The sequence below is a fragment of the Felis catus genome, chromosome C1 (assembly GCF_018350175.1).
Source record: "Felis catus isolate Fca126 chromosome C1, F.catus_Fca126_mat1.0, whole genome shotgun sequence".
NCBI classification, from domain to species: Eukaryota; Metazoa; Chordata; class Mammalia; order Carnivora; family Felidae; genus Felis; species Felis catus.
In genome coordinates, this window is record NC_058375.1 from 195,815,543 (window position 1) to 195,828,825 (window position 13,283).

The following is a 13,283-nucleotide window of genomic DNA, read 5'->3' on the forward strand; positions in this document are numbered from 1 at the left end:
GCTTTCTGGTAGCTGACCCAAGGATGCCTGATTCCACTTTGTGTTTTATAAAGCAAGCAACTCATACCACTTACTGCATGAACATTTACTTCAGTTTTCTTTTTTTTTAATTTTTTTCCTTAATGTTTTTTTTTATTTTTGAGAGAGAGAGACAGAGTGCGAGCAGGGGAAGGGCAGAGAGAGAGGGAGACACAGAATTCGAAGCAGGCTCCGGGCTCTGAGCTGTCAGAACACAGCCTGATGCGGGGTTCCAACCCACAAGCCATGAGATCATGACCTGAGCGGAAGTCGATGCTTAACCAAATGAGCCACCCAGGCTCCCTCAGTTTTCAATGCCACATGTGTAAAAGTTAATAGATTGTAATGACATATTTCTGAGTGTGCTTTTTTTAAATAAAGAAAAGTACAAAATTTAGATGTCATAGAATATAATTAATATATTTAAATTTTATTATTATTCAAGAATAGCCAAGAAAGAATGAAAAGACAAGTTTCATGAAGAAGAAACCTTTTTTTTACTACATCAAAATGCATTACAAAGATCTATAAACATGGCATTGTTCACAGTTATAAATCATTGTACAATCATATCTCTGATAAAGGTGAGATTTTTAAATATGTACGGAAAAATGTACTGGTCAATAAATTGTGCTGAAGTACATGTCTATCTAGTAAAGAGAGAAAATAGATCATTGTCTTGCTCCTTAAACCAAACAAACAAAAAAAAAGTCAATGAAGTCTACATTTGAAAATAAATTTAATGTACTGACAAATAATGTAGAAGAACATTATAATTCTCTTTCTACTAAGCTTGACAGAAAGCCATAAGGAAAAAAAAAATACAAATACAAATTCAAGACATTAACACAGTAAGAGATATATAAAGTTTAAACATATAAAAATTTCCCACATAAATAAAAAAAAGTTTAATAACTTTATCTCAAAAAAAAGCACAATGTCTTGTAAAAATAAAGAGATGAATAGGCAATTAGAGTAAGGAAAATGTTTATAAATATAGGAAATCTGTTAATTTTTACAAGTAATTTGACTGTTTCTTATTTATTTTTTTGAGATTTAAACATAAGAAACAAAACAGATTTCTTATCTGTCAGAATAACAAAAGTGAAAACAAAATTTAAGAAGATACCTGCAGTGTTAGAATGTCTGAGAAGTAAATTTATGTCCTACACTATTGGAATAAGTACCACCTTTAGGAGAAAAGAATTGTCAAATTTTTACAAGTGGCATATTGTTTACCCTGGTAATTCCACTTCTAAGAATCTGTTCTGAACTCTAGATCATGGTATAGTAGACTGCTAGAATACTATTGTATTAGTACAAAAATGAGAAAATGCACTGCAACATATTTTCCAGCAGAAAGAAAGAAGACTGGATTTAACATATCCAGGAATAGGGGAATGTTTGGATAAAGTTTGGTATATTCATATTTAATTAAAATTTACTTTCACTGCAGCGGTGGGGGGGGAAGTAAGAATACGAAACAAAAATGAAATCAGAATACAAAATAAAAATAAAATTTAAAAATAAAATTTAAAAATAAAATTTAAAAATAAAATTATAGGATGTCCTGGGTGGTTCAGTCGGTTAAGTGTCTGATTTTGGCTCAGGTCATGATCTCATGGTTTGTGGCTTGGAATCCCGCATCAGGCTCTGTGCTGACAGCTCTGAGCCTGGAACCTGCTTCAGATTCTTGTGTCTCTCTCTGTCTCTCCTTCATTCACAATCTCTGTCTCTCTCTTAAAATAAATAAATAAACATTAATTTTTTAAATAAAAAATATAAATTATATATATATATAATATGTATATGTATTATATATATATATATATATATATATATATATATATATATATATATATATATATATATATATATGTAAGCTTTATGCCCAACATGGGCCTTAAACTCAAGACCCTGTGATCAGGAGTTGCATCGTCTACTCACTGAGCCAGCAAGGAACCTCCAGTTCCTCTCTCATATAAATGTTGGGTTTGTATGCCATCTCTACTTTGTCAAACTCTTAGAGACACAAGCTCTATCCATTTCACTGCCCCACCATCCATATAGTGTGACGCCTCATCTTCATGATTCAGCTTAGAAATATGTAGAATGGACTAACGTGTAAAGAGGACAAAGGGTAAAGGATCAGGGATTATCATTTCTTTCTTTTTTTACATTTTATTTTTGCAAGTTCACAAGCAGGGGATGGGAAGATAGAGGGCGAGAGAGAATCTGAAGCAGGGTCTGCACTGGCAGCGGTGAGCCCAATGTGGGGCTTGAACTCACAAACCCCAAGATCATGACTTGAGCCGAAGTCAGATGCTCAAACAACTGAGCCACCCAGGTGCCCCAGGGCTTGTGATTTATTTAAAAAATTTTTTTGGGGGGAGACGCCTGGGTTGCTCAGTCGGTTAAGGGTCCAACTTCAGCTCAGGTCATGATCTCACCATTCGTAGGTTCAGCAGAACAGAGCCTGGAGCCTGCTTCAGATTCTGTGTCTCCCTCTTTCTCTGCCCCTCCCTGGCTCTTGCTTTGTCTCTCTTTCTCTCCCTCTCTTTCTCTCTCTCTCTCTTTCTCTCTTTCTTTCTCTCTCAAAGATGAATAAACATTAAAAAGTTCTATAAATAAAAACAAAAAAATAAATTGCTCTAATGTTTATTTATTTATTTTTGAGAGAGAGCAAGCATAGGAGGGGTAAGAGAGGGAAACCTAATCCCAAGCAAGCTCTATGCCGTCAGCCCAGAGCCCCATGCAGGGCTGGAATCCACAAGCTGAGAGATCATGACCTAAGCCCCAAGAGTCAGAGGCTTAACCAACTGAGCCACCCAGGTACCCTAGTTTGTCATTTCTTAAGAATGATCTAGAAGCTACAGGAAAATATGTCTGTTACATCTTACTAGTCAGGATGTACTCACATGGCCAAGGGTGTAGTTAATATTCTTGATGGTCATTTGACCAACTACAATTTGTATTACTTGAGACAAAAAGATCACTGATACTGTTAAAAAGCCTCTGCCAAACATACTATAAATAAAGTAGTTATTGGGATTCTACTGAAATACAGTTGTTTCAAAAAAGAACAATTTTCAGAAACTTATATGTGTTGACTTTTCTTTGACTCTGCCTGTAAATAAAGCAATAATAATATTAACTACTTCATAGAATTATCATAAAGATTAAATCAGATATAGTTATGTTAGGTGCTTAGAATAGTGCTTGGCACATAATAAATGACATATATTCCTTATTATTATAATGATTGTTTAAAAATATTATATGTGAATGGGTACATGTTTATGGAAGTACATTTTATTTTTTTACTATATACACTTTTATATTTAAAATGTCTTTTAAGGGGGTGCCTGGATGGCTCAGCCCGTTAAGTATCCGACTCTTGATATCGGCTCTGGTTGTGATCTTAAGGTTGTGTAACCAAGCCCCATGTTGGACTTTCTGCTGACAGCCTGCTTGGGATTCTCTCTCTCTGTCAATCTCTGTGTCTCCCATTCCCCCCATCAAAATAAATAAACTTAAAAACATTTCTAAATAAAATAAAATATTTTTTAAGCATGCATACTTTTATTTCTTCTTAATCCAGTAATAAGAATGTCTAGCTGGATGAGTGTCAGAATCAATATGTTTATAGATTTTCCCTATATATCTTTTTAAGATTAAGTTAATAAAACTATAGTTGTAAGCAGTGCTTTTATGGTATAAAATATACTCAGATCTTTTAAAACGGGGTACTATGTTGCATATATTTGATTTCTAATGGAACATTAGCAGATAATATTTAGTAAAACTACCAGAGGAAAAATATAAGATAAGGAGTAGATGAAAGCAAGGTTTTGTTTGTGGGTATTCAACTTATCAATATACCATTCTTATGCCTTTGTTAATAAAATTTCAGGAATAAGTATTCATTTAATATTTTTTTTTCATTTAAGATAAAGAAAATTCTCGAAACTCTACTGTTGCCTTTGGTATTTGCTGTGAATCATGTATTTAAGTATAAATAAGTGTATCAACAGGGCATCATAACTCATAACTGGACCCTTAGATCAGCTACACTGGAAAGATCAATAATAACAGCATGCCATCCATTAAATGGAGAAATAATGAACTGTTATGATAAAATAATCTTATCCAATTATCAGTACTGTCATAGAGCATGGCATTTACTTTATCATACATATACGCACATAGATTGTGTACATAATATATATACTGTATGTATTACATAAAGGTATATGTTTTAAAATTGTGGTAAAATATAAAACACAAAATTTATAATTTTACCTATTCTAAAATTCACAATTCAGTGGTGTCCAGCACATTCACAATGTTCTGCAACCATCACCACAATCTATTTGCAGAACACATCCACCAGCTCAGAAGGAAACCCTGTACCCGCTAAGCAGTCAGCCCTCACTTCCCTAGCCTCTGGCAATCACTAATCTGTGTTCCATTTGTTTGCATCTACTTATTCTAGATATTCCATGTAAATGGAATCATACAACATGTGGCTTTTTGTGCCTTCTTTAACTTAGGATTAAAGTTTCCAAAGTTTATCCATGTTGTAACATGTATTAGTCCTGTATTTCTTTGGAAACTGAGTAATGTTCCATTGTACATATATACAAGATTTTGTTCATACATTTATCAATCGATGGATATTTAGCCTTTCCACCCTCTGACTATTGTGACTATTGTGCTCTAGATAGTTTTGTAATTTTTTTTTTAATTTCACCTAGGAGTGGAATTGCTGGGTCATATGGTTAACTGTATGCTTAACTTATTGAGTGACCCTGACTGTTTTCTACAGTGGCCATACCATTTCTCATTCCCACTGACAATGTAAATAGGTTCCTGTTTCTCCAAAGCCTTGTCAATACTTGTTTTTACTTCTTTGGTTTATTTGTTTATAGTCATTCTAGTGGATGTGACATGCTGTCTCATTGTGATTTTGATTTGCATTTCCTGAATGACAAATGACATGGAGCATCTTCTCATGTGTTAGCAATTTTATACGTTGTTTTGGGGGGAGGGAATATGCATTCAAGTCCTCTGCCCATTTAAAAATTAAATTGCTTGTATTGTTGAGTTATAAGAGTTCTTTTTAGATTTTGGACTATAGGCTGGTCAGATAAATCATCTGTAAATCATTTTCTCAGATAGGTGATTTGTAAATGATTTTCACTCATTCTGTGGGTTGTCATTTTACTCTTCTGCTAGTGCCTTTTGATATACACAGTTGTAAATTTTGATCCAATTTACCTGTTTGTTTTTTGCTTTTTGTACTTAATGGTGATATTGACAAATGTAAGATCATGAACAATTGCCTGTGTGTTTTCTTCTGAGGGTTTTATAGTTGTAGCTCTTACATTTTGTTACTTGATCCATTTTGACTTAATTTCTGTATATGGAGTGAGATAATGATCTAGTTTTACTCTTTTGTATGGTTTGATTTTTGACTTTTGTTTCAATTTAAATAAGTTGTGTTATTATAATTAGCAATTTAAGTATACTAGAAGTATACTTTGTAAGCCAATGACTGAAACTAAACTTTCCTGAGTAAAGAAAATTCCAAAAAGAAAAAAAATAAAGGGATATATTAGGGTTTATGATATGGTGATTGTGGCTTTTGAATTATCTCTGAATTAAAAGTCTCAGGCATTTTGGCATGGTGGAGTAGGCACTATGTTGGAGACCAGCAGACTGAAGTGAACAGATTTTACCTCTTATCCTAACTAGTTAGGGTAGTTGAGGGCAAGTCATGTGACTTCTCAAAGTAGCAAATTTCTCCTACATCAAAGACAATGTCAAAAATACTTTAGTATCACATTGTTCAAATTCCAATTCTTCTATTTATTAGTTTGCTATGTTGTATGTCCTTAGAAATGTCCCCAAATCTCTATGAACCTCAGGTTCTTTTTATCTGTAAAATTAAGATTTCTATAGGCCAGACTTCTAATGCCTTGTACAAATTAGATATTTAAGAAATATTAACTTCTGTCTCTCTTGTCTCTTTGCACTCAATCTTCTGATAGTAAAATTAAAACCATACAATGAGCATTTATTCCAGATAACAACCTTCTAACCAGTTTGGATATCCTGATTTAAAAACTAAAGCACAATTTAGTAAATATGTATATTATAGATCAGAAATGGTAGGAAAAACTCAATTAGGGCTCAATCTCTATGGATTTAAAAATCTATTGCTTTCTTGGGCCCCATATTAAAAACTTGCTTTAGGGGAAGAGGTATATTCAATAGCAGGAAAATTTAGCACTCTTTTAAATCCCCGAGTGGACCATTCACAGCTTCCCTCTCTGTCTTCCTTAGATATGGCTTTGGATTGTGCTTTTGATATAATGGCTCTGGGCAAGAAAAATGCATGTCTGATCCTTGGGGCACCTGGTACATCCATCTGTCCCTAGAGGAGGAGGGATCAGAGTGAAGCGTGACTCACAAAGGGCAAGAACAGAATGGTAGTGTTTAGACAGTGCTTGTAAAACACTGGATCAAGAGAAGAGGACCTGGAGTATTTGAGGAAGTGGCGAGGCCACTTCTTACTCACTGACTGGCAAAACAGTAGGAGATAATTGGCCGTTCCTGGAAAGACCTAGAAAAACTCATTCAGAAGTGGTAGGAAGGAAGGAGGGGAAAAAAGTAGACAAGCAGAAGACAGACAATTTGAGGGTCCTTTGTGTACAAAGACGATGGTTTGTTAATCTTTGTAACTCTTAAAGACTTCCAGCTGGTAAGAGTCACTCTCTCTCTGTTGGTTGGATTCTTGATAATCTTAAAGGAAGGAAATCTGAGGGATATAGTGGAGGGAGGCCAGGATAATTGCCTGTATTGAACAGCAGCTGGAGATGAGGGACTGTAATGGGTGGTTTGCAGTATCACAGCTCATCTCTCTGTCTGTCTGTCTTTCACACAGGCATGTGAGGGCACGCACGCACACACAACCTGTGAGGAAAGCATTATTATCTTCTTTTTAGGCTTGAAGAAATTGAAATTTGCAGAGCTAAAGCTATTTGCCTATAGGTACTCAGAAAGTAAGTTGTAGTCAGCATTCATGTTCAAGGTTGTCTGGCTCCGGGTTTCTCACACCATCCCTTTATCACCTTGAGAATCACTCCCCTTCCTCCAAGAGACTCATTAAAAACCCAGGGAATATGCTGTTTAAAATTCATAATGAAGCTTCCAAATATGATGAAAAACTTCTAAATATTTATCTTATTCAAATTCTTCTGATTATAATTTTTACAGACTTGGTACATAAACAATTTTAGAATTTATAAAATTTCTGCCCCATATTTTACGTTCATTAGGCAAGCAGCGTGAAAAAGCTGCTAATATTGATGGAATAGCTTTCTTATCACTAATACATTTATATAGGAGAGTTCCATTGAGTAACAGTTTAAAAAACAAAATATATAGGAAGGTATGACAAATGTACACAGAAAAGACGAGAAGAATATAGAATATTGCAAATACTGATAAGGTTTTGGTTGTATTTAAAAATTTTAGTCATGTTTTAATTATAAATTAGTATAAACAAGTAAAAATGGTACCACTGTTATGAAGATATTTGTAAGAAGTTTCTTATAAGGACTGTTTGTAAACTTCATTATCTATTGTTCCAGAAAAAAAAAAAAAGGATATCATTACTCATTCAATAATTGATGTTTTAATTTCTTTACACAAATGGCATTTTACCTCTTTTTTCCTGTTATCTCTTTTCTCTGGCACTTTTCAGTGCTGTTTTGATGGTATAATTAATGGCATTGGTGTTTATTTAAAAGTGTTTTCTGTTTTAGGATACTCTAAAAAAATTCCATTATTATTGCAGAAAAGTGCACTTCAACAATTAGCTGTTAAGTGCTGGCGTAAATTAAGGCTCTATACAGGTAGATAAATGAATCTGTCACATATATAATTGCCAGGCAAAGTGGTTACACTTTTAGCCATTTTCATTGGTTTGCTAATGCAGCTTTCTGTTCTAAAATGATAAATCATCATTTGTTAAGAAATAGGTCTTTCTTCGGTAGCTAAGGCATATGTTTTCCATCCTTAATATAGACTCTTCTAGGATTTCCAATAGAAAAAGTGAGGGCTCCTAATGGTGTAAAACAAAGTCTTTTTTTCCTATGTACAGGTAGGGTGCAGACTCCTGGTGGATGATTTATACTTATTTGTGGACCAAAAATAGTGTTAAGGAAAGAGATTTGCATGTTCCATTTGCATGTGACACACAGTCACAGCTGAATACTATAACCCCAGAAAAAGTAACTCCTGAGGTGGCAGAATTTGAAATCTGTGTGAAGTGTGCAAAGAAAGTGCTTTAAGAACAGTTCACCTTTAAATTGCCTTTAAAAAGCCTACTGCTTTTATGCTGTGTCTACAGGGAGCCCCTGATTTTAATGTTTGAATGAAAGGCACTTTTTTTTCACTTTTTTTCTTTTACTTTCTCTTTCTTTCTTTCTTTCTTTCTTTCTTTCTTTCTTTCTTTCTTTCTTTCTTTCTTTCTTTCTTTCTTTTTTTCTTTGCCTGTCAACATGACAGTGACACAAATGTTTTCATGAACAAGTTAATAGTTTCTCTGGGTAAACCCATGATACACTCTGAAATCAAAAGATTTAGCAATCTACCTTTCAGTTTGCTGCAATTAATTGAAGAGCCTAAGGCTAGGTAAGCTGTAGTACTTAAATGTCAGCAGTTGGTTCAGGAGTTGTATTTACATAATCTGTTTACTAATTGCTTACTCGGTGCATTTTCATGATATTGACCGTGGAACCATCTGACTTTTGAGTTAGCTACTCATGAGCCTGAATGAAGAAAAAGCCACAACCAGTGAATGAGGAGACAAAGCAGTGAGGCTCCTTGATAAGGTTACTAGTGAAAATGGCTGTACTGAGTGTCTCAGGATCCCCCAAATCATTGTCTCAACAATATTTGAACTTAAAACAAACATTTGCAGATGGGAAGGGTTCACAGAAGGCCCTCCAATTGTGCAACCTGTGAATTTTGCAGCAGTAATTTTCCACTGTTTTTGACTTTTTCATGTTATTTAGATTGTATTTGATCCCCATTGTTGGAGCCATTAGTTGACAGTTGTTTCTTTCAGAAAGTGCAATTCTCAGAAAGTCCAAGGGTGTCTGTAACCAAAGAATGAATCAGAGAAATGATGTAGAAAAAAAGTCTCAAAATGCATTATAGAGGGCCATATTTATATTCAAAAAGTAAAGTTTATTTAAAGAAAAGAACTTATTGGAGCAAAGACCACTTGTTAAGAAACTCTGAATATTACACAGGTAACAACAAACATGATGGAAGATGTATAGAAATGTATTTCATAGAAAGTATGTCAAGGAATTAATGTGTATATGAGTGTTTCTCTCTTTCCCTCCCTCCCTCTCTCTCTCCATTTATCTATCTTGAGAAATACTTACAGGTAACATGTAGGATTAGCTAGCTAACAGAGAATGCTTATTAAAATGTGACTAGCAATGGTGGAAAATTCCATGATAACAAAATTTCATGTTATGATAACTAATCATTATGGGATATCTTTGAAGACCATAAAAAGTGACCCTGAATTTATCTCGATTAGATTTACATTTTTCTGGATACCTTCAGAGGCTTCAGAACTATAGGACATGGTCCAATGGGAGATGAGTGCAGAGGCTTATGCAAGAGCAAGAAGGGGGCTATTTTCAAATATGGTTATTAAATATTCCAGCCACTTGAGATGCAAGTTGACTCCAGGTGGGTTATTCTACTAATGGAGAGTGTAAATTTGGCAGGGGTGGGTAATAGTTGTAAACAAAATCATAAAGTCTTTAATGAATGAGCTAGTTTATCTTAATAGTTTGACAAAAGCCCTGTGTTTTGGATCTTTACTCATTTTTAATGTCCTTTCTGAAAATGTCCTCTTAAATTTTTATCTTCTCAACCCTTTCAATATCTAGTTCAAAATTCATTTGTGCTGAGAAGAGTTGCATATTTAAATTCTTACTAAAAGAATGGCTTCTGATTTCCTCCATGTTTATATAACCAGTTTGGTCTACATTAACTGATATGGCTAGAAAACTTAGCTGGACAAGTACTGGAGAGCCCAAAGCATGAAGGAAGGCATGAACCGATGACCTTCTTTATCATCATTATTAAAGTAATAATGGGTTATCAATTTAGTTCTGCAACCACTCTGATTGGAAACATGAAAGACTGTGAGTAAGCCGTGGGTAAATTCTAGTGGGAGCCTGGAAACACTTCTCTGCTCCAGGTACTGCCTCTTGACAAGTATCACTGTATTACAGTAACATTGTTTTCCACTGACCATGCCTGCTCACATTCTCCCTTAAACATAGCACACAGCCTTTTTATTCATTCTCTTCTTTTTTTTTTTCCTCCTGCCTATCTAAATCTCTTCCACCCATACACTCCAGCCCCCGACACACATACGTGAGATCTGATCACATTTGAAATCACATTCACTATAAATACCAGTTTAAAGGGGGAAAATTGGTTTTTCTGCAATGCCTCCTCTTTATTATATTGCACAATCTATTCAAAATCCTGGCCTGCATGAAAATTCAGTGTATGTAATCTCTGATTACTACTGGCTCTGGTAACTAATTGTTTCAAATAGGTTTCAGCAAAGTAATTTAATTAGAATTTGAATGAATGCTTATTTGAAGCCAAAATTCAGGCTTTATTTCTGAGAATCGTGCCATCCTTAATGATGGGGGAAAATACATAATAAATGACTGTTGTGATGTTTCAAAATGCACTTGGTATTTTAAGATGTTTGGGAGGTAGGCAGTGGTAGAGACGAAAGAAGAGTGATGGAGAAAACACGGAGTCTTTGTAACAATCTGAGGTTGGCCAAGGTTTCAGGATACACTTGGGGAGTTCACTGTGCTATCCTAGTTTATTGGGAAATTGTTTTCTTCATCACCCACACTCACAAAAGTGTGTAGTAGAGGAGTTTAATCATTCTTTGCTGGCATGCTGCACTCTGACTCACAAGGGCTTCTTTAAATGCTAAGGTGTCTTCTTTACAACTGTTTCCTAGAACAAATTCCTGAAGTGTAATTCAGGTAACTTCCTCAGTAGAAGCTGATTTCCTGATCTTCATTCAGAGAAGTCTTACTTCTAGCAAGAGTCTCAGGTGAGGCTCTCATTTTACAATTTACTTTTATCTCCTCACTTAGACGCAGATCATATGATAGGATTTTTTCTGGTCTTTTTATCGCTGGTGTGAGCGAAGAGCTCCAATGCTGCTCAGAATTTCATTACTCTCTAGAATATATGTAAAGAAAATAATGGCCTTAGCAAAGCTAAATGGCTTTCCCCCCTATGGCTTTCCTCCCTCAGTTTTAGTTCTAGCTTTGTTACTGAAAAATGCCTATTGATGCTTGGAGTTTTGTCTTTGGGTATACGTTACAGTTTGCTTTTACTACATCTCTAAAATAGTTGTAGCTAGTATAGTGGTTCTTAGTCCCTTCAGGCTTTTGAGTTAAAAATGACAAAGTCAATAAAATATGGTCTGCCAAGAATGGACAAGGTTTGGATGCCAGCTGATTACAAGAGAAGCTTCTAATCACAACAGTTCTCGTATTTGTTGATGGAGATGGTGACACAATTTTTAGCAAAGGAAAGAAAATCAATGTTTTCACAGAAAAAAATTTCTCTCGGGACTTCTTGACATGGTTGTGACATGCAAAAATGATGGATGCCCATTCTGAAATATTTCAGTGACCAGACCTTTTATTTTCAATTAGATACTGTATTTTTGTTTTGTTTTGTTTTTGGTAAATCAAACACTGGGCTGCAAGTCAGGACTCTCGGGATCTTTTCTTGGTCTCACTGCAATTTTATGCATTTGGCACTTTATTGCATTCAGTTTAACAGTTTGTGGTACACTTTATTGTTTTGGGGTCTAATTATGCAGGAATTTTACATGTCCAACAATATTTAAAGCTCAATCAGGGTAGATCAGGTATCACAGTGCATTCATACTTTGGGAAAGATCTCTTTGGAACTGGGCCTGGAGAAGACACATGATAAAGATTATTGAATGAATTAAAGAATCAGAGGAAAAATGAAATTGGAATAGTAAGTGAATGAACTAATTTATTAACTTGATGTACCATGTAAAAATACCTACTATACGTAACCTCATATGGAATGGTAGATACAAATGAAAGGCTATAAATTCTTTGCTGCTTCTTTACCTTTGAAACTCTGTCATGATGTGATAAAACTCTCATCTTAGTGATTTTCTTGGCAAATAGAATGCTGAAGTGATATTCTTGGACTCCTTGGGATAGGTCATAAGAAGCACTGTATATCCTGCCTGGTTCTCCTAGAACAGTCTTTCTTAGAGCTCAGTTTCCATGCTTAAACCATATGATGATACCATGTACTGGCTATCTTTGGTAGCCCCACCTGAGCCCCTAAGTAAAACCCAGCTTCAATTTCTGGCTATATGTATTAGGATGGGTTCAATCAAGAGAGAGAAAAAAAAGGAAAGACACACAAATATTTGAACGGGGAAAGTTTAACCTAAAGAATTATAAATTATAACAAAAGACTGGAGTAATTAGAGGTTGATTAGTGTTAAGACAAAGAAGAATATATCAGAGACAACATATAATACATTAGATATATTATTGTGATATATAATAATAATAGCTAATAACTATTATTATATATCACATATTATTATATATCACAATAATATATGAATATTATATATATATACATAAAAATATATAATTATTATTATTATTGTCACTAGGGCTGGGATAGAGAACCAAAAGTAGATCTAGTTCTCTCTTCCCCACCCCCACCGCTGGCCTGAGATCTCCAGACTTTGTTGGAGAAGGTTCAGCAATTGAATGGCAGAGAATTTCTGTAAATTGCTAAAAAATCTGTCCTCTAGGATATCAGGGAAAACTTCACAGGGAAATAACTTGCCAGAAGTGCCCTGCTAAAAAAAAACTACTCAAGAGCTGTGCTGGGCAAAGCTACTTCTCCTGGGTGCTGCTGACCACCATGTACTGCAAGAGCCAGATGTTGGAGGAGCTGTACGCATTGTGAAAGTCTAGTGAGCAAGCTCACAGAAACTGGATGCAAAACCCCTTCCTCCTGCAATGTCTCTCCAGTGACTTCCACTGACAAAGCTTCAATGCTAGCTGGCAAACAAAAAACATTTAAAGGATCCAGATCCGATTTTGCAGAGCAGG